General features: G+C 39.3%; 1 protein-coding gene and 1 long non-coding RNA gene across 7 annotated transcripts in view; one reads left to right on the forward strand and one right to left on the reverse strand.

The window, feature by feature from the left end:
• ZEB2 (zinc finger E-box binding homeobox 2) overlaps positions 1-20,210 on the reverse strand; it is a 130,050-nt gene that overhangs the window by 85,950 nt on the left and 23,890 nt on the right. The window lies entirely within an intron of this gene.
• LOC123598892 lies at positions 15,163-17,315 on the forward strand. Its single transcript, XR_006712859.1, has 2 exons — positions 15,163-15,479; positions 16,945-17,315. It is a non-coding gene; the product is annotated as an uncharacterized LOC123598892 (long non-coding RNA).

Below are 20,210 nucleotides of genomic sequence, written 5' to 3' on the forward strand. Positions count from 1 at the left end.
ATAAAACAGCCAGTGCAAACCATCTCTTGACAGCTACTTCATGAGGTCCCTCTGGTTCTTTCCATGTGAAGACTAGTTTACATATTGCTGCTCTATAGTAATATTTTATATTGACTATTTTTTCTATGGCTTATCTTTTTTCTCTCGAAATCCAACCTGCCTAATTGTGCAGTTTTCATTTGCGCCATTTGATTTGTGCAAACCACGGCTCAAGGCTTCACAGAATTAAGTGAAACGGGATGCCCCAGTGTTGGCGTGGCCGTGGATCTATTACAGCTTCATCCTTCACTAAACGACAGGACTCCCACAGGGCAGTACCTCTCGTGAAGTGGGCCTCAAGGGGTTAACGTGGGCTGAATCTCAAAATAGACCTCGAGCTCAGTACACCTACTCGGTTATACAGAATGAGCAGTAAATATGTGCATGCGAATTCTCTTTATATTAAAGAACACTGAAGTTACAGTGGAAAACTAGAATGCTTTCTCCCCCCATTCAAACGAGAAGATCAAGAACGCTGGGCACCTTGCACTCTTCAAAGGGACCGAGCTGAGGGGTAGCACCTGAAACAACTTTTCCCTACCACCTACAGCCCCAAGACTGGAACAGGAAGAAAGCTCTCGTGTGAAAATAAACTAGCTCAGTCTTCTCTCAATTAGTTAACTTCTCTATGTTTTACTAGTTTTATTGTTTTACCAAGTTCCTGGGCATTTCAGCTGTCACAACTCAGACAATGCTCTCGAACCGATTTCATACACTGAAAATAAAAATTCGTCACTCTGTTAATCAGACACCTCAATGAATGGGCAGACACCGGTGGGTTCAGTATTTCACGTACTGCCTACTCATTTCACACTGCTATCGAAAAATCAAAATTCTCCCGTTTTGGACAATAAGCAGTGAGCGGACAACAGCCAGATGCAACTTTCAAAGTCAATCTACTCCGTTTTTTTAAAAGTGTGCACTGGGGCAATGAAACAAAATTTGTATATTCTCTACTATCTCGGGTAAATATTGGTCCTGATAATAAACTGTCTGGTAGATGTATGAAACCTTTTCACTCTCCTATGGATGTTTTACTGGCCATAAGGGCTAAGGTCCTACTCTATTTTAAATGTAACTCTATGAAAATGGGCAGTACCCAAGAAAATGCTAGCACAATTCCAGATAAAATATACTGTTGTGAGGCTGAAAAGTGCATGCAAAGCAAGTTGCATTATTAGAATGTTTAAATATTAATTATACCGCTGCGTAGTAAAGATGATCAAGTATGAGTGTCAACTAATTTTCTAAAAGCTGCAACATTTACTTCCATCTAAACTTCCTTTGTTAAACTAAAACTAAAAGCCCAGCAAGTTTAGTCTACTTGAGTGTGTTTATTTTTATTGGTTTCTGCATAATTTTTTCTACCATAAACCAACTTTAACCCCTTTTCTGTAATCTCTGCCAGTGTAACTCCAATAGCACATCATAAAATTCCTATAATTCTTCAAAGCCACGGAGTTGGAAAGGAAAGGCTTGGGCATTTTGTAACAAACGCCAGCTACAAGCTTCGGCCAATTATATTTAACTCTTACAAACCTTCTTTTCGTGTGTGTGGATAAACTTAGAGATTTATGCTCTGTGGTCACTTTCATTTCTATAGTAAGCATTCTTCACTCGCTTCTGAGTGTGAAACCAGTTCCATTTTGTGAAGAATTCTGTGGTGGCGGGAGGACTCCGCTCTAATCGCTGAGGAGCCCGGGCGGACAGATGGGGAGACAGATGCACAGAGCCACGTAGAGTCGGAGAGACTTCTTACCTTCCGCAGAAGCCTTTGCTGATGAAGATGCGGTGGTCTGAAAAGTGGACACTTAAATGAACTCTGGCGTTGGAGGAGTTAAGCACTTCCACTGCCACTTTCCCTCTCGTTTCTTTTCCTAATCTATTGCTCGCTTAGATTCTCAAACAGCTACTAGAGTCAGGCAGGAGAATCACTTTGAGATTCTTAAGAAGAGACAAAGGCAGAGCATGTGTGTGGAGAGAGACGCTCGGGTTTCATCCCGTCACCCATGGATGCCCAGCCAGGGTTTCCCACCTGAGACAGATTGCAACGTGTGTTCGGCTCACTCATGCACGAGAAGCAATACACAAGTTCAGTGTAAAGCCACTTTAAAAGCTCATCGGGTGCATACTTTACTTGTACAAAATACCTTATTCATGACGGAGCAGTGAGGGCCTAGGTAATTACTTGAATCAAGGTGGCCTCAGAAGTGTTTAAATCTACAAGGACACTTAGAGCATGAATAATGCAAAATAATTTGCATCTAAATTTTTTAAGTGTTCTTTATTCAAAAACTAAAATGCAGTTCCGATTAAAGTTTGATGAGTGAAAGCTGAGCACTTCGTACCCACTGTGAACCATCTCCTATATGTGGAAATTATTTCAGACAGTGGTGAAGGGACAAAAGAGTTTGGTTTCTTTTTTTTCCTTTTAATTTAAGTTGTGATTAAGCCGTGCTGCTTTTGAGCCTAACTTTCTTTAGGTTTTGTGGTGGCCATCAAGGTGATTCCTGAGCTTGCTTAGCAGACACGAGTCCAAATTTCAATCCGGCCCGTTAGGAGACGCAATGAAAACACTCACTGTCTTAGACCCAGTGATTTGCCAAACAAAATAACATTTGCATTCAAAGCTAATGCGGTGCCACTCTCTCTTTTCTTTTTCTCTCACCTAAAATATTTTATTCAAATTATTCTTCTTTTGGAATCACTAAGACACAAAGTATCTCTGTTCTTGCAAAAGCTTAGAATTCCCCATTTTTTTTTCCTTATTTGATTTATACTGCTGTGTGAATATACATTATTTAATATGTTGCTGGCAAATTTTCAGCGAAAAGCTAAGTAGGGTCAATATGTTAACCCATACTTTTTTAGGGAAACAAGACTGAAAAGCTAAAAATCAATCGAGAACCCAAAGGCAACTTTGTTACGATAACATAGAAATATGTTTACTACCTTAAAATGGCTTTTCTTCATCTAGCTTTCTGAAGCTGAACATTTTGAAGACCATTTCAAAGGAGTGCTGTAAGATTGAATTACAATATTTCTAATTTATACATGTTTTTGTTGGGGGTTTGGAAACGGGAAATAAGTTTTCTTTTGCTAAATTTCTACAATCTATTATCACTTGGGCTGCATAACCTGTCCTGGAATTTCACAATGTTTGCATTTCATTTAATTTTGTGAACATTCGAGAAACCACAGCTTAAGAAACTGCCCATTGTTTCCTGGCTTCTTTTGCCATGTGGCAGGGAACTTGCCTGGCCCTTCTTTTCTACCTGAGATAAAAGTGAGGTTCGATTAGAAAGCAGGCCTCTCTTGTCTAGCTCACAGGCACCCTTCAAGGCAGTGTAGACAAGGACAGTTGGGATGCAGGTAGGAAAGGTAGTAGAAGTCCTCCTCCTCGGCTGGCTAGCGGCAGACCTGACCTTCCGAGAGAATTTTCAAGGTGGGCCCACTCTGCAATCCACAGCACCTAAACTTTAAAGGCCCTTGCAAAGGGAAAATTATTTTCCTGCCATAGCCCTTATAAAGTATAGACTCCCAATTTATTGCATGCTCCAAAGCAGGCTTGTACTTTATTGGAATTTTAGATGAGTGTGTTTGCCACACTGTTGGTGAGTGGGTATGCCTTTTTTTTTTTTTTTTTTTTTTTTTTTTTTTTTTTTTTTTTTTTTTTTTTTTTTGGATTTTGAACAATGAAAACATTTTTAAACTCATTGAACAAAGATTTCCCCAGCAACAGACCCCCTGCTCAGCAGGTCACCTATCTTTGCGACAGTTTTTCTTTTCCCACGCTAACCCCAGGGCTCATTTGCATAAGGTCTCTGTTGTGACAATTAGTTTCAGGTGAGCTGATTTCTATGCGGCTAGCCCAAGACGATGCACAAACCCTGGGCCTCCCTGATCCTGGTCCTAATTGCGACTGACTGGCACCAGACACAATCATCCTCTTGATTCAGCAAATTGTCCTGCAAGTAGCTTGTTGTGACCCCGCAAAGCACAAATCATATCATGTCAGTCCAGCCTAGTAAACAACGAATAAAATACACTCTGAATGAGCATAATAATGTCTTTTCCATATTTTAGGCATAGTTGACTAAATGAATGCAAATGAAAGCAACAGTCTTTTAATTTTTTTTTTTTTTTTGGTTGAGAGTGGTATTGTGGCTCCTCAGAAAAACTTTTTAGAAAATGGGACTGCCCCCCACATTTAAATTCCATGGCTCTATAACCCTGTCACCTGGGAGAAAGTCCCCAGGTAAAATAACTGGCTGCTTTCAAATTTCTCTTAGCTTTGTTGTTGTGGAAATAAGTAATATGCTCTTTCATCATCTCTGAAGCTACAGGGCACATCAATATGCACATTAGCAGGGTTCCCAGTAGTCGCTACTAGACAGAAAAGCATTCGGAGCCAATGAGATTTCGCATCTCTGCATAGCAACCCAAGTTAAGGAAAGACTTTCCTTAATTCTAGGAAGAAAGGGGTGTGTGTGTGTGTGGGGGGGGAATGAGTGACTTAGCCTTAGGAGGATGTTTAAGGACAATGATTGTTCTTGAAACATTGCCTCCCCCACCCCCAGCCTGTGTGCCATTCCAAACTTAACTATATTAGGTTACATGTCTTACAAATTCCTTCTACCCTGATGGTCAGGAATTCTGTCTGCCATCCTGTTGTCTCACCTAGCTACCTACTATCACCTCCTTTTTCTCTATATGGTAAGGTTAATAATAAATAAATAAATGAACGAGTCCAATAAGTATTCCAAAAGCCACTTAGCTATGTTTCCTACTCCTGTAAAATAGAGCTTGTCATTAGTAAGGCATTTCTTTTCTTCAGGTGGCTGTACATAAGCATTCGTTTGTACAACATGAAAGATGTATCCATTCATAGCCTGGCTAGACCTAAAGAAGGTTTTCAGATACATAGCTACTTTGGGGAATTTTGTCCCTTAGTTCAAACTGGTTTCTAACAAATACAGGATTACTTGTTAGTACTGCAGCACAGTGATTTTGGTTTTCTTTTCAGGCATTTCTATCTTTGAGGTGAAAATCTTGGAAGGGGGTCAGGGATTAGGGAGAGGAAAAGAAAAAGAAAGGAAGAGGAAAGAAGGAAAGGAAGAAGAAGAAAAAAAGATTAGATTAAATTGAGTATTGAAGAGAATTGCTTTAAGTTCTTATGAAAGACTTTTTTTTTTTTTTTTTTTTTGCATTTATGGCAGAGGGATCGCATCCCCGCCCACAGGTAAACCAAGGTTCCCCAGGTTGCTCAACCCACTCTTGAGGGGCACAACTGCATGGCCTGAGCACATGGTCCAGGGTGTGTCTGGAAGGGCATATACTAATTTCCTCCTGTTTCTTATGTTTGTTATGATTTTTAGCCCCATTTTCACAGTGATAAGAAAATTGTATGGCCAAAGGCTTTACATCCACTCAGTTAAAGAGGAAGGTAGAAATAGTTCGGGGAGAAAAGCCTTCCAAATGCTAGCACCCCATGGAGTACACTCTTAGACCATTCAGAGCAAGAAAGTATCTAAGTCTAGAGAAATGAGTGTTTTGTATCAAGGAAAAGAATTGTTGAGGGATAGACACAATTTTGTTATGAAATACAACCTATAAAAAGTAGATGAAAAATCTGTAAGTCAAACTAAAAACTCAAGAGATCTTTAGTATAAGCAATGTAAATTAATATCTAGAGTATGTTTTGCCATAAATGTTTGAACATAATTCCCGCTTTCTATGAATCATGAATCGATTTAAAAAAACAGTTTCAAAAAATGATTGTGACCTCTGGCACCATTGCCACACTCCCGGTGGTACTGTGTCCTTCAGACAGACAGATAATCATCAGGGTTACCTCACCTGGTGGGAAACATGAAAGAGTCAGAAGTTGCTTATTTTTGTAAATTACTTTCCTATGTGAATTGATCATACGGGTAGAATATGAATATGTGAAATACAGTAGGGTCCCCACGTACAGAAAAGAGAAACGAATATACATAGACTTAAATGAAAAAACACAAAGCCTCATTCCTGCTAACAGTGCTTTTAGCATCATAACGGTCTTACTGCCTTCTCTTTTCCAGTTCCCACTTTCTCCTTACCACTTTTGCCTCTATCACCTTGGGGGCTCAGTCCCCTCCCAACAAAACTTAAGTTAGTTTCTTTCCTTTTCTTTTTCCTTTTCCTTCTTTCCTTCCTTCCTTCCTTTCTTTTTTTTCCTTTCTTTCCTTTCTTTTTTCTTCCTCCCTTTTTCTTTCTCTGCCCTCCATCCCTCCTTTCTTCCCTCCTTCCTTCCTCCCTTCCTTCCTACCTCCCTCTTTTCCTTCCTTCCTTCCTTCCTTCCTTCCTTCCTTCCTTCCTTTCTTCCTTCCCTCCTTCCCTCCCTCTCTCCCTTCCTTCTTTCCTCCCTTCCTCCTTTCCTTCCTTCTTCTCTCCCTCCCTTCCCGTTCTCTCATGAATGGCTCCTTTTCTGCATCATTTCAGTTTGCTGTGACCCCAGTCATGTCATTTTCCCCCTCTACCCACCATGCCTTCTTTCCTCTTAATCATTTCTCTTCCTACCTCTTGAAATCCAAAGACTTCTCTTACTAATTTCTATTCTTTCCTTCTAACCATGTGAATTCCCTTTCCTGCAATTCAAACTTGTTGATGCTGTCTTCACAGAGTTTTGTGATTAAAATTTATTTTCCTTTCAGCTTCTGAATTCCTAAAAACATCCCTTTCTGTGTTTCCATATTTAACCATCCTCCCCTCTCTTCAAGCCTGCTCAGATTTCTGGCCTACAGGCTTTGCTTCCACACTTCCTAAAATTTGCTTCCTCTCTAGTATTTCCCATTTATCTCCTTCCTCTGTCCTAAAGGGCTTCACTTCTTAAATTACTGTACAGTCTCCTTGTCCTGTATTTCTCCTTACATTTCTTCTCATCGCTCCATAAAATCTCTGTTTTATCTTCTACCTTGTTATGTTATAGTTACGCCCCTTATATTTCTACAACCTTCTTCATGTATTATTTTTTTTTTGCCCCCTCTCCATTCCTCTGGATGATTATTTCACTGTAAAACTTTGATCTTAAATTATTCTCTACACTACCTGTGAATTGTGTGTGTGTGTGTGTGTGTGTGTGTGTGTGTGTGTGTGTTTTACATGCCAGTTTCCCTTAATAAAAATCCAGGATCCAGTTAAGAATAGCTACCAAAAGCATTCTTTATGTAACTAAGGAAACATTGAGACAATTCTGCTCATTCATGAGACCAAAACCAAAAATCATTGTTTAGGTAAGATTATCGATCTACCTATCCATCCATCCATCCATCCATCCATCCACCCATGTTAGAAACACAGCTATAGCATGGAAAGCACTAAACGTGGGGCTAGAAACTATAGGCTTGAATACTCGGTCTTTCACAGATACTAGACCAATTTTCCAATAGTCTTCCAACTTTCCTACATCTCAGACTACTCTTTCTACCTTCTGGAATTTTTTTGAAGATCAAATGAGATATTTCTGTCAAAGCACCTTGGACGACATCAAACACCCCATAACCATTAGTTGCAAACGTTACCCTTTGTGTTCAAACTGGATATATCTGGGAAAAAAAGGTTTATAAAAATATGACTTTCTAAATCAAGGATATTTCTTTACTTTTGAAGAGGACACAATAGTTCCTGGGCCAACATAATTTGCTTGCAATTATGTGAACAGAAAAAGTTCATGAACCCAATATTCAAAATAGAGATTGTAGATGTTGCTTTTAGTGGGAGATGTGGGAACATGCTATGTTAACTGGAGAAGCCTATATTGTTTGCCTTAGGCTTTAAAAAATAAATTTGGGGGTAATTTATAATAGTTATTTAGTTTGCTGGGTGGACAATTGTTTGAGACCAAACCTTTCCTGTGACTATCTTAAAGGCCGCCTTTCCTGAGCTATACCTGCCTCCCGTCATCAGATTTCAAAGTAAGAGTTTGTTCCAAATGGCACTGATTTATTTGATCTAAAATTTTTCCAACTTTTATTTGATGTTGGTTATACAGACAAATACCTTAGCATTCTACTGTGGATGTAGAAACCACTAAGGATTCCATATATGTTGTAGAGTGAAGCAAATCAGATTTGAAATTATAGAACTTGGAGAGGATTGGGGTCACACACGCCAGGGTCCACACAGACCATGCAGGTGAGGGAGGTCGGCTGATCCTTCTGTCAGGGATCCAGAGAAATTTCCTCTTTCTTTGCAGCCATGTAGGCCAGAGATATTAGATCTTCTGAGTTTCTGGATTTTTGAGTGATTTTCCCAATTTTTAAATATTGGCAACCAACTCAAATGTGTTTAAAATACTTTGTGAGCCAAAGCAAACACATCTGTCGGCCACTAGTTTGCAACCTCTGTCCAGTCTCTACATTTTACAGCTAGGGATATGAGGCCCAAAGAGGTGCTGGTGCTGACCAAGCTGAGACCGGCTGTCAGCTCTGGGAGTGCCAGAAGTCCAAGTTTCCTGACCCAAGTCCAGGAGTCTTCTTGTCATACCAGGTTGTGATCCTAGAACTCCACACATCAATTGACCTCCTGGGACAGAAACTAGTAGGGGACATGTAGAGTAATCAAGAATGGCTTCTTCTGTACTTTCCCCACCCCCCACCCCCACCTCTGCCTCACCACCGCTGTCACTGCTTGATGGTGATGGTGGATGTGGACAATGGGACCAAGTACATAGGCCTTTTCATTCCTTCCTGGCAATTCTCCTGTCATCTCCTCTACCTGCTCTCTGCCATGGACTCTTCTCACCACACTCTATTGTGCCAGGATAGGCTTACTTTTGAAATGGGACTGGAATGGGAACCCACTTAATGCCAGGCTAATGTCAATGCCAGGTGAAACATTTTCTGGGCGCTCTGCCCTGCCTGTACAAGAATTATGAAAATGCCTCACCTAAAAAGCAACTGTCCACTCTTTCCAAAGAAACATAGAAGCAGTAAAACCAGAGTCTTGAGTTCAGAACATGTGACTCCATAGTCCGATAACTCAGCACATACGTGCCGTGGATTTTCTGATTCTAGCCCACTCATTTCTTGGCACATACCACAATTATAACCTGACACTTCAGAGTAGAGAATCACGTAGCCTAAAAATAAGACATCATCTCAGATTGGATCTTGAGAGAAAACTATCAACAACATTCAAAACAGTATCCTGTCCCTAATTTGGAATCAGAAGACTAGGACTGAATTCCTGGTTTTGCCAGCTCTGTTTCAATTTCTGCCCAATGAGGGAAGTACCTAAGGGTGAGAAGAGTTGAAATCTCTGGTTCCTTCCAAGTTCTAAAAATATATGGATGCTCTCTAGGGAAAACATTTTGGAAAATTAAATATACATGTCAGACTATGTAATGATTTAGAAACACAAAAGGTTGTACAGATAAAGACTAATTAGTTTTATCATCTAAGTCCAAGTATTTGAAAATTGGTTTGAGACATTTTGAGAATCAAAAATCTGTTAGGATACTTTAGGAAAAATAGATTTGGGCTGTATGAATATGTATCCTGTGCCAGTGTTTGGATGAGTAGGAAAAATAAATAAATAGAGAACTAATCAGTTGAGGTATTCCTTTATGACATAAACTATTTTAAGAAACCATGATATTAGTTATCTAATCCTGCCTTTTGTCTCCTGTTCCTTTCTTCTTTGCTTAGGAAAGTAAAAAAGGAATCAATAATTTAAACCATCCTCCTCAAAGAGGAAAAAAATATTTTTGAATTAGTGTTATTTTCCAAAATCCCTGAGTTTTTTTCAGGCTTTGTCTTATGCCCACACTGACATATGTCTTTACCTTATGATATAAGTGGTGCTGCAGATGAACTGAGTAACCTGATGGTCAAGGTTGAGGTGCCCCATCTGAATTTACAAAACTTTCACAGTTGGCTCAATTGGCTCAAAAGGACTCTTGAAAACAAATACAACATAAACAATAAATAAAACACATCTCCTAAAAAAATTCCTTTGTTGCATGTATCTCTCTCCTCTGACAAAAAATTTCACACTGATCACAAAAATGTAGATATTTTAGCCTTTGTTTCCGGTCTACATGAAAAATAGGTATGTCTATAAGCATGGAGAAAGAAAATGTCAAATAGGATATGAAAAGATTTTTTTGAAAGAAAGAATGTAATGTATCTTCTCAATTGCTTTTTTATAAAATAAGAGAATGGCCATTGAAGTGGAACTTAGCAATTAATTTTATCCACTCCTTATTTCCATGTGTATTCTTTTTAAAACTAAAACTACCTTGATCATGGTTTTGATTACAAATCCCAAAAACAATTATGGAAATGATCTTTAATATAATAATATATTTTACTGAATGTCTCAGCTTTTTCATTCCAACAACTGAAACAGAGACAATTCTTTGCATGTTGAACTGTGTAATTATCATGTATCCAAAAGGGAGGGTGTAATTTTCACATCTGATTACAAGGGAAGGGTGTAAGTGAAGCTGCCTGGGTAAACTTACACTTGTTTACAAAGAGCACTACCTTTGATATTAAAAACTCAAAACATACAAAACACTAAGAAAAATCAAGATTAACATGCACAAAACTAAACACAAAGCTAAGTATTTTTCTTGGCCCCACCACAAAAAATAAAGTCAGTTCTTCTGAACTTATATTGGTTGCCTTACTTCTGATGATTTTAAGACTCGAACATTATCTTGCAGTCTTGCTGGTGACTATACTATTGAAGTTTAGGAAACTCCAGCATTCAATTTAATTTAAAGGGAAACTTCAAATTTTTACTATGCTTGTAAACCTATGTGGTCAGTTTTAGAGAACGATTTTCATCTCAACAGAACACATTTTCCTAAATACAATAATTGCTTGCAAGATATGCATTAAAAAAATTTTTTTTAATCTCCCTGCCTTTTTTTTTTTTTAACTTCTGATTTACCTTTGATAAGATCAACTTCTGCTCATGTGAACTTATGTTTTGGACATGTAGGAAGAGATAATATCAAGGAAAGCCAGAGCTGTGATGGCAGCTATCACTTAGCAAGGAGATTCAAGATAGATACGAGATCACACAACAGGTAGGAGAAAGAAACTTCCCTGACAGCCAACACATATTAGGAACACTTTTATATGATATACAATTATGGTCACTAAGTGATTGTGGTAGATTTTTGAAAAGGTTGGCATTGAATATTAAGTATACTTTATATTCCTATTGCATTGCTTAAAACAGGCAAGAAAGGAAAACAGAGAAAGAATAAAAAGAAAGGTTAAGAAATCGATTTAAGAATGGGAGATACAGAGGCACCCGGGTGGCTCAGTAGGTTAAGCATCCGCCTCTTGATTTCAGCTCAGGTCATGATCTCACGGTTGTGAGATCGAGCCCTGTGTTGGGCTCCCACGCTAGGCATGGAGCCCGCTTGAGATTCTCCCTCTCTCTCTGCCCCTCAACCCTGTTCACATGCGTGCTCTCTCTCTCAACAACAACAAAAGGATGGGAGATACAAACATACATGCTAAATGGAACCCACTACGACATACTTGGTTCTGCATTTAGCCCTACAATTATATAGAAAGGAATGAGTTTGTTGGAAAGCTATTAAGCTATTGAGTTATACAGATTTTCAAATGCAGTACTAATGGCAAGGCTGATTTTTGGTATACTTCAGATTTTTTTTTTTTTTTTTTTTTTGTCTTTGGTATCTTGTCAAATCAAACTTGACAAGCAAGAAGTCTAAAAAAAAAAAAAGATGCAAGCTACCAAGTGATTAAGATTTAGGAATAATTACAATAAAATAAAAAGCTATTCTGTGAAAAGGAACTAGCCTCTCCATTCTAAATTGGGATGGCCTAAAGCATGTTAGGGATAGCCAGAGCTTATAAGATCTTAGCTATGTTTTCTTTCTATAGGATTTCCCCGTGACTCTTCCATTCTGTTTCCCATTACATCAAAAGGCATAACACCTGACATAATCTCCTTGCTTTTCTACTTCCTGGGGTGTGACTGTTCCCTGAATGCATGGGTGGGAGAGGACGTGGGTGTGTCCAGAGGGAGAAGAGGTTTGAAGGAGAACTGTAGTTTCCAGGTAGTTTAGAGGTTTACCCACCCACCACAACACATCCCTGCATACAGCATACCAATCAATGCTTGGTGCATAGCACATTCTTCACTGTGTTGTTAGAGTACATTTGCTTATATTTTGCACAATTTTAATTTAACCATATTGATCAAACTGAACACTCAATAAGACCTTAGGCACCTAAGGCTTATTAAAATTAGTCAACATAAAGCAAGTAAGCAAGGAAGTGATGGAAACTGTTTGGAGATTTAAATACAGTGGAACCCACTTAAATAAATACCTGTTAATGAAATAAATCTATTAAATGAATACATTTTCTCTGAACCAAATCAAAACACATAGAGTATACTCAAGGGGACCTTTACATGAATACTGCTTAAATGAATAAGCATCTTAAATGGACATGCTTTTCTTAAAAGCCAAGTAGTATTTTCACGTTCTCTAAGGTTAATTAAAGCAAGAAAATCCATGTTGAGGTGTCCCCCCCCTTTGAACATATTGTCATTCTTTGAAATTAAGCAGAAAGAAATTGCTTAAAATAACACTATTTAAATAATATAATTTTTCTTAAGGCGAATTGCCTATATGTGTGTATGAATGTGTCTATATGTCTGTTGTGGGCATAGGACTCATGGGGGACAACCCTCGAAACGTTGAGCATATCCATTTGTCCAGAAACTTTCTTATGACAAGGTAAAGCAAAAATATTTTCAATTTTGAACTGCCTTCCACGGTCCTATGTCACAGGGTTATGGACTGGCTACTTTTTAACACATAATTTATTTGCCTCTTTGGGAAGTTCTATTATTTCTCCAGCATAGTTGAAAGGCGTGATTAAAAGAATCAAGTCCCTTACTCTAATGGTGATTTGTAATAAGAGGCCAATTGGTACATTTGGGGTGCTCAAAATCATGGTGCTTTTTTTCTTTTAAGATATACATGCCTCTTTTTTGTGTGTGGTAAAAACCACCTAACGTATATCTACCCTATGGACGAATGTTTTGGTACACAGAACAGTATTCTTCAGTATATGTGCATTGTTGTACACCAGAGCTCCAGAATTGACCAAATGCTTTTTAGCATAAAGTTTATGTTGGGCCATGTCTTAACCTGATCAAGTCTCTCTTTCCTCAGAGGGGTTGACCTACGGTGGTATGTTACTATCATGAAAGAAAAAACGTAACACACACTGAAGTCCTAAAATAGCCATACCCTTTAAAAATACAGCGGGCACAAAATCCGTAGAAATGTTTCCCAGGCCCCCTTTATCTAGTATTGCCTTTAGAGGGCCTTGTTTATTCATTTTTCCCCCCTGGCCTAATAGAAGATATTAGCTCTTTCCCTCAGCAAAATCACTCCTATCATGAATCAGGCAACTAGTGGTAGAGTACTGGCCAGGTTTCACCCCACTAAAATTCTAATCTATACTTTGTCTTTTAGAATTAAGGAGAAAATGCATATCAGCAGAATCTCCTCTCTACTTTATTTCATTTATAAATTACGAGAATGATGCTATTATATATTATTAATTTCTGCTGTTCTCCAACTCGGCTGCAGCAGTGAGCTGCGGATGTTGGAACGGTGTAATTATGTTCTAGTAGGGTAGCCATCCGTTTCCTTTCAAAAATTTACAGGATTCTTAATCACGCTGCTCATTTGGGTGCGCAGCAGCGAGGATGGCGAAACACAAACAGGGCACGTTCGTTTACATAGGAACACCTGCTTAGCATGATAGCAGATGTCAGTCAGTAAGCAGAACACAAAAGGGAAAAATATCAACAACAGCAAACTCGCACCATTTTGATTTGGTGCGGGGGAATCTTTTCAGAAGTGATGGCAACAGTGGACATTCCTTCCGAAACACAAACAGAGTCTCTGAAATTCCCAAGTCTTGTTAAGTGGTTAACAGGTCGTCAGAGAGAAAGGGCATTTGCGAGGTCGCATGCCGGTATTGACTCTGACTCTGTTATTTGGAAGAATTACGAAAACCGCCCTGCCTCAGTTTCCCGATTGGTAAGCAGACAAGGGGTTGGATGTTCTAAATTGTAAACCTAGTTCCCCAAAGGCGATCGTCGTTAGAAGAAATGTAATGGTACTGGCATGACCCTCACCGTGCCCAGTTCAAATCCCACCGCCATCACTTAGTGGTTTCGTATCATCAGTCAAGTTATTTAACCTTGCTAAGCCACGGCTGGCTGATTTGCAACGCGTGTCGAGCAAATTAAATGAGATAATGTATACAAAGTGCCTGCCACATAGTAAGGGTATAATAAAAGGTGGCTGTATTATGACGACGACGATGATGATGTTTACTACGGCTGTGCTATCATCATCACTATCATTATTTTATTTTGATCCTTGCGGAACCTTTCCCACTCAACATGTTATTTGTGAAAAGTCTGGAATGACAACCGACTGAAATCTCTTGCTGAGATGATCATAAAACGTGATATTTTTGATGTGTGTAGTTCCGTAAGATTATTATAATGATACCTACTACTGTTATTTTATAGTTAGAGAGCCTGTCATCATTTCCACTACATTTTCTGGGATTTATATCGGAACCATAAAAGAGGTTTTCTGAGCTGTACCCTGCCTGAAAAAGAGCCTCGGTGAAAGTGAAGTGCTTTCTAGAACTCCGACACAATAAAATGAGGCTACGGAAAGGAAAAAATGAGAAACCCATCGTCTTCATACGCCCACCCCACGCTTCCAACTCTTGCACCCATTTTTAAAGGACTCTTCGGACGACTCTGGTGTTTTCCCTTCTCACCCTTTCCCCAAAATGGTTAAAATCCAAAATGGAAAACAGCCATCACACATGGGCAATGACTAATTTTCCTAAGGAATTTTAGTATTCGGAATGTGTCTGCTTGTGCAGGCCTGTGCGTTAAAGGCTCCCTGAGTATGCATTGACTTGATACCCAATAATGGCTGCTAAGGAGCCGTTATGTAGTGCCGTGTCAATGATCCGTGCATTGAGGACTCCCTGAGTACGCATTGACACGACAGACCGGAACGGCTCAGAAGAAGCTGTTATGGTCTATCATGCCAATGATGTGCGGATATTGGCAGGGCCTCTGGCCCTTCCGTGGAAATTACGGAGTCTCTGAAGGAACCGGGGCGGGCGCCATGTGGGCGCCATCAGTGAGCTAACAACGGTCCCATCCATCCTCACTTCTCCTTGGGTTTACTTCAAAAAAGTCAGCTTGGAAAACTTGTCCAGTAACTTCAGTGGTCCCACGTTACATCACCAAAACATAAGCCAGAGGTAGAGATATTCTTGCCATTTAGTCTTTTCGTTTCTTCTCAGAGAAAGACACCGATCCTGTTCATATTAAAAGGAGCAGAAGTCAAGGTAACATTTTTTTTGATTTACAAATATCTCTTTTCTGCTCTATGAATTTCATGTTATACACATATATGGCGCTGGGCAGACTTTGTGGTGGTGGTGGTGGTGGTGATTTTTCTGAGATTGAAACACGGAATCTCTGCAAAGAAAAATTCCTTTTTTATATGTCCTCAGCAGTTGAATAGGTACTCAGAACTTGGCATATAGGAAATGGTTCAAAAAACCTTGGGAAGAGAAGTGCAAGTTCAAGAATAAAGTTTGGATTCACACATGCTTTACCAACTTAAGGCAGTAATTAATTCACTTATGGTATTTACATGCCCCTCTTCAGATACTTATGGAGAACATGGGAATTTTAAATTCACAATTCAGTGCAAAATTTAAAATGATCTTCATTAGAATTTGAAGCTATACTCTAAACTGCTTTATATACTACCAACAGGGAGCCTCATTATGTAGTACTATATTTGGACTACCTTCTTTACATTTTGTAGCTGTAGATTTTGAATGTATTTCTGGTATGCTTGAGCAGAATCAAACAAAGTGTTTTAATCTGCTCTATTAACTAACCAATCCACACAGTTGCATGGCAAACATATAAAGTTAAGAGACCTTCGTGCATCTTCTTTTCTGATATCGTCAAAGGATCATGGAGGAAGAGAGATCTGAGATACCCAAAACAGAATGGTGGTGAAGCCGTGCAGAAATACCAGAGGGGATTACTAGAGGGTGGTGGGAACAAAGAAACAGTCAGGTTAGGCAGAAAATGGCTGGAATGATTGTGATTCTAAGTACAGAAGGTACTTCTACGTGTTCATTTCCTTGAGTAGAAGAAAATAGTCCAATTCACATAATGAAATTTGAACCTGGGTTAAGATATCCACCACTGGTGTGTATTAAATGTTTACTGACTTAACCACAGACAGAAGGAGCAAAGCAAAAGGAAACTCACTAAATGCCAACCATAGGTAAATACTCAGTAAACACAGAAAAGTGGAAGGAAGGGCTATAACATTAAATACCTACTATGTGCTTGCTACTTCCTATCACCAGTATGTTTTCAAAACAACCCTGGTGCATAGGCATTATGAGAAATGGACACACACGTTGAACGACTTGGTCCCAGTCGCATGGCTAGCGAGAGGTGGACATCAGATTTGAGCCCAGATATCTAAAGCCTAGACTCCCTTGAGCACCCAAACATCCTTTCTCTCTGCCTCCCTGACTCACAGATCTTACAGGTGTCACTGAGAATGGTAGAAAGCCAGTTGATTTAAGTATAAACTAAAAAAAAGAGAAAAGAAAAGGAAAAAAAAAACCCCAAGTATTCAAAATGGCATAGTTGTCACTAAGTGGAGTTCAGGAAATTCTTAATAGGATGGTAGGGAGTGTAACATAAGTTATCAAAAGCTTTTTCTAGGTATTATGATATACACTAAATCTTTAGTGTACCTGCTGTATTCACTTTCAGAAGATACCTGACCAGAATGGATTCATCTTCATATTAAGTACAGCCTTACTCTAACCAAATGATCATCGTGTCCCATGCACTGAGCTACTCATTGGCGACAGAGAGATGATCAAGACTGCCCTCAAGGTGTTTGCACGTTTGTGAAGAGAGAAACAGGAAACAGAACTGTAAATGCTGTGATAAAGGTCAGTTCAATATATTCTCAGAGGCATATTTTTTAGAGGTCATTGCTCCTCTAAGAAAATGTACTATGGTTACTTCCTGGAAATGAGGAGGCATAAGACCATGCCAATCACTGTGACTATTTCTGCTCCTTGTTTGTCTTTTAACACTCCCTAAAGACCTGAAAAGGAATAAATACCTCAGCTCAAGGCTATTGCTTCCTCTTTTCAAGAATGTTTCAGCATGGTCCAGAAACTGAACTGCCTGTGTCACAGAACTCCTGGGAGCCTGATTAGCCATGCTCTGAAACAGTCATAATCAGAATTTATTGAATATCTTCTGGGCTCGAGATACTGCCCTTAGAATTTTGTTCGATACTCCCAATGAGCCTCTAAAACAAGTATCGGGGGCGCCTGCGTGGCTCAGTCGATTCACAGATGGTGAGTTCGAGCCCTGCATCAGGCTCTGCACTGACAGGGCAGAACCTGCTTGAGATTATCTCTCTCTTTCTCTCTGCCCCTCCTGTGCTCTCTCCATCTCTCTCAAAATAAATAAATGAATACAAACTTAAAATAAATATTGGCCTCCATTTTAAGCATTGTGAACTAAAGCTTGGAGAGGTTGAGAAACACGCCCAGGGCCACAGGGAGAGTGAGTGGCAGAATCAGAATTTGGACGCAGATTTGTTTGTGTCTGAATGCTGTGTCCTTTCAGGGTCTTGAATCCCTCAGTCCCTGGGGAGAAAGGAGAACTAGGCTCGCTTCATCATAACTAAATGGATTCAGGAATGTTCTCGGGGCTGGAGTCTGGGGAGCGGAGGTGTGAGCATGAAGAGTAGAGCAGCTCACGTTGGACGTGCTAGTAACACACACAGTAGGGTGTGTCAAAGAAAGCACTGCCTCGCCTCTAAGTCGACCAGTTAGCAGCTTCTACACGCCATCCCTAGTTGTGTAAGCCATTTGGGATCCTTAAAAAATATACTGAATTCACATCCCATGCACGTCTCTAATGGCTGTTGTCCAAATCCTATTATCTGGGAACTTAATTTAAAATAGCTGGGTCTTTTTGAATTATCAAAAATTCTAATAAAACAGGAATATTTCCTACTTGCACAAGATCAAATTCTGTGGGGCATCCAAAGCTTAGCTCTTAAATTCTGCCCTTAGATCAGTGAAGAGGGAAAACCTAGACTATTGAAAAGCACAATGCAGATATGAATGTGAACGAATACTTGAATCCCATGCAACCCTATGTGAGAGACCCCGTTCTGGCTTATTACTGTATCTACTAATAGTCTTTGCCTGTGATAGGAGGTCAGAAGTGTTAACCAAACGATTTAGTTGAAAATGGAGAAAATGCTAAATTATTGTTCTTCTTTGACAATGTAAATTAACTTCATTGGTAGAAGAGGTAGAAATCTCTAAATTCGTTTTCTTAAATTCTAAGCCCTTTAAGAAAGGTAGACAATGTGGGAATACACAGCTGCACTTTTTTTTTTTTTGAAGGTTACTGTTCCTTTAATGCCCAGCTGGTTCTGAGATGTAATAAAATTGACATATTGATTCCTTTGAATTTACAAATGCCTGTTTCATAAACTCCATCTCCAAAGCCTAGGCATCTTTAGAGCACTGTCATTTTTTTTCTCCAAATGGATCAATTATGTGCCCACGTAATCCTGTTACCTGTGAAATCCATGCATACTTCTCCCATTTGCTGCAGTTCCCAGGCGGACAAACTTGCATTATGTACGCATAAACAAACAGCGCATTTTCCTGATATTAGAGATTGTTTTCAAAGTGAAAGGCAATCTCTTGGGTCCTTAACTAAAAAAAAAAAAAAAAAAAAAAAAAAAAAAGAGAGAGAGAGAGAGAGAAGAGCAAAGAAAAAGGAAAGAGAAAAACTGCCTGTTTCTTCAAGCAACCTCAATATATATCTACATACACACAAATGTGTGTGTGTGTATATGTGTATATACATATATATATATATACACACACACATACATATATATATATACATACACATACACACACACACACACACACACATATATATATATACGGATTCATATTTACTATTTGCAGTTCCCCCAAATTTAAATTATATAGTTTTGATATGTTTAAACCTTTAACCAATTCAAGGAAGTAAATTCTTCATTTTAGTTAAACTAGTTCATGAAGATTTATCATTTTTTTTTATTGCTGTCTTTTCTCCTTTGTTGACAATTAGCTATTTAAGGGAAAATCATCCCCAGGATACCTTGAGACCATTGAGAAATGGCAGCCCAAAGTGACTTAGGTTAGAAAGTTTGCAGTCATTTTATAGAAAGAACAGTCCTCAGTGTTCGTCATCGGAGCACTTGCCAGTCCCCGGCTCTGAGCCTTCCTTAAACACACACAGAGTCCTTTATTGAAACAACCGTAGAAAACACAGAGATTCTGCTTCTACTACATTAGGAGAGAAACGCCTCAGTGAACTAGGAGGTCTTTCCCATGTCTTAAATCTGTAACAGCAAATCGTCTTCCTACACAAGCACATTTCCATGTTCACGTGTGGACACCCTCACCAGTGCACACTGCATAAAGAAGGCTTATGTGTGAATATACACACAGACTATGCCCATAGAATCCCCTGCAAATAACCAACAAACAAAACATGCTTTTGTCTACGTGTGAACTCTCTGTGTGAGCAAAGTACCTTGCGTGTTCTGCACTGAGATATGAATTCTTGCTTCATTCTTGCAGCCTGTGCTGTATCTGATTTTCCTCACTTCACTGGGCACCCAGCAGTCCAGCCACACCGCACTTGCACTCTACAATTTGTCTCTAAGAGATTCCCCAAATCACAAAACATCTTGTCTGCTGTCCAATGTGCTCCCCATATGCAGAAAAGATGGTCTGAAAAATTGGGTTGTGTTTGGAGCCCTGTGGCCTGGCCCACCGCTGCCATTGTGCGGGGGTGGTTTTGCTGCGTCTTAACCAGATTTGACATGCTGTACAAAGGCAGGCACCTTTGGTCCCATGACACAGCCAAACAGAAAACACAACAAGCAAGCCTGGCAAAGATGTCCGGCATGAATAAAAGCACAACAATTTGTCACATAG

The sequence above is a fragment of the Leopardus geoffroyi genome, chromosome C1 (genome assembly GCF_018350155.1).
Source record: "Leopardus geoffroyi isolate Oge1 chromosome C1, O.geoffroyi_Oge1_pat1.0, whole genome shotgun sequence".
Classification (NCBI taxonomy): Eukaryota; Metazoa; Chordata; class Mammalia; order Carnivora; family Felidae; genus Leopardus; species Leopardus geoffroyi.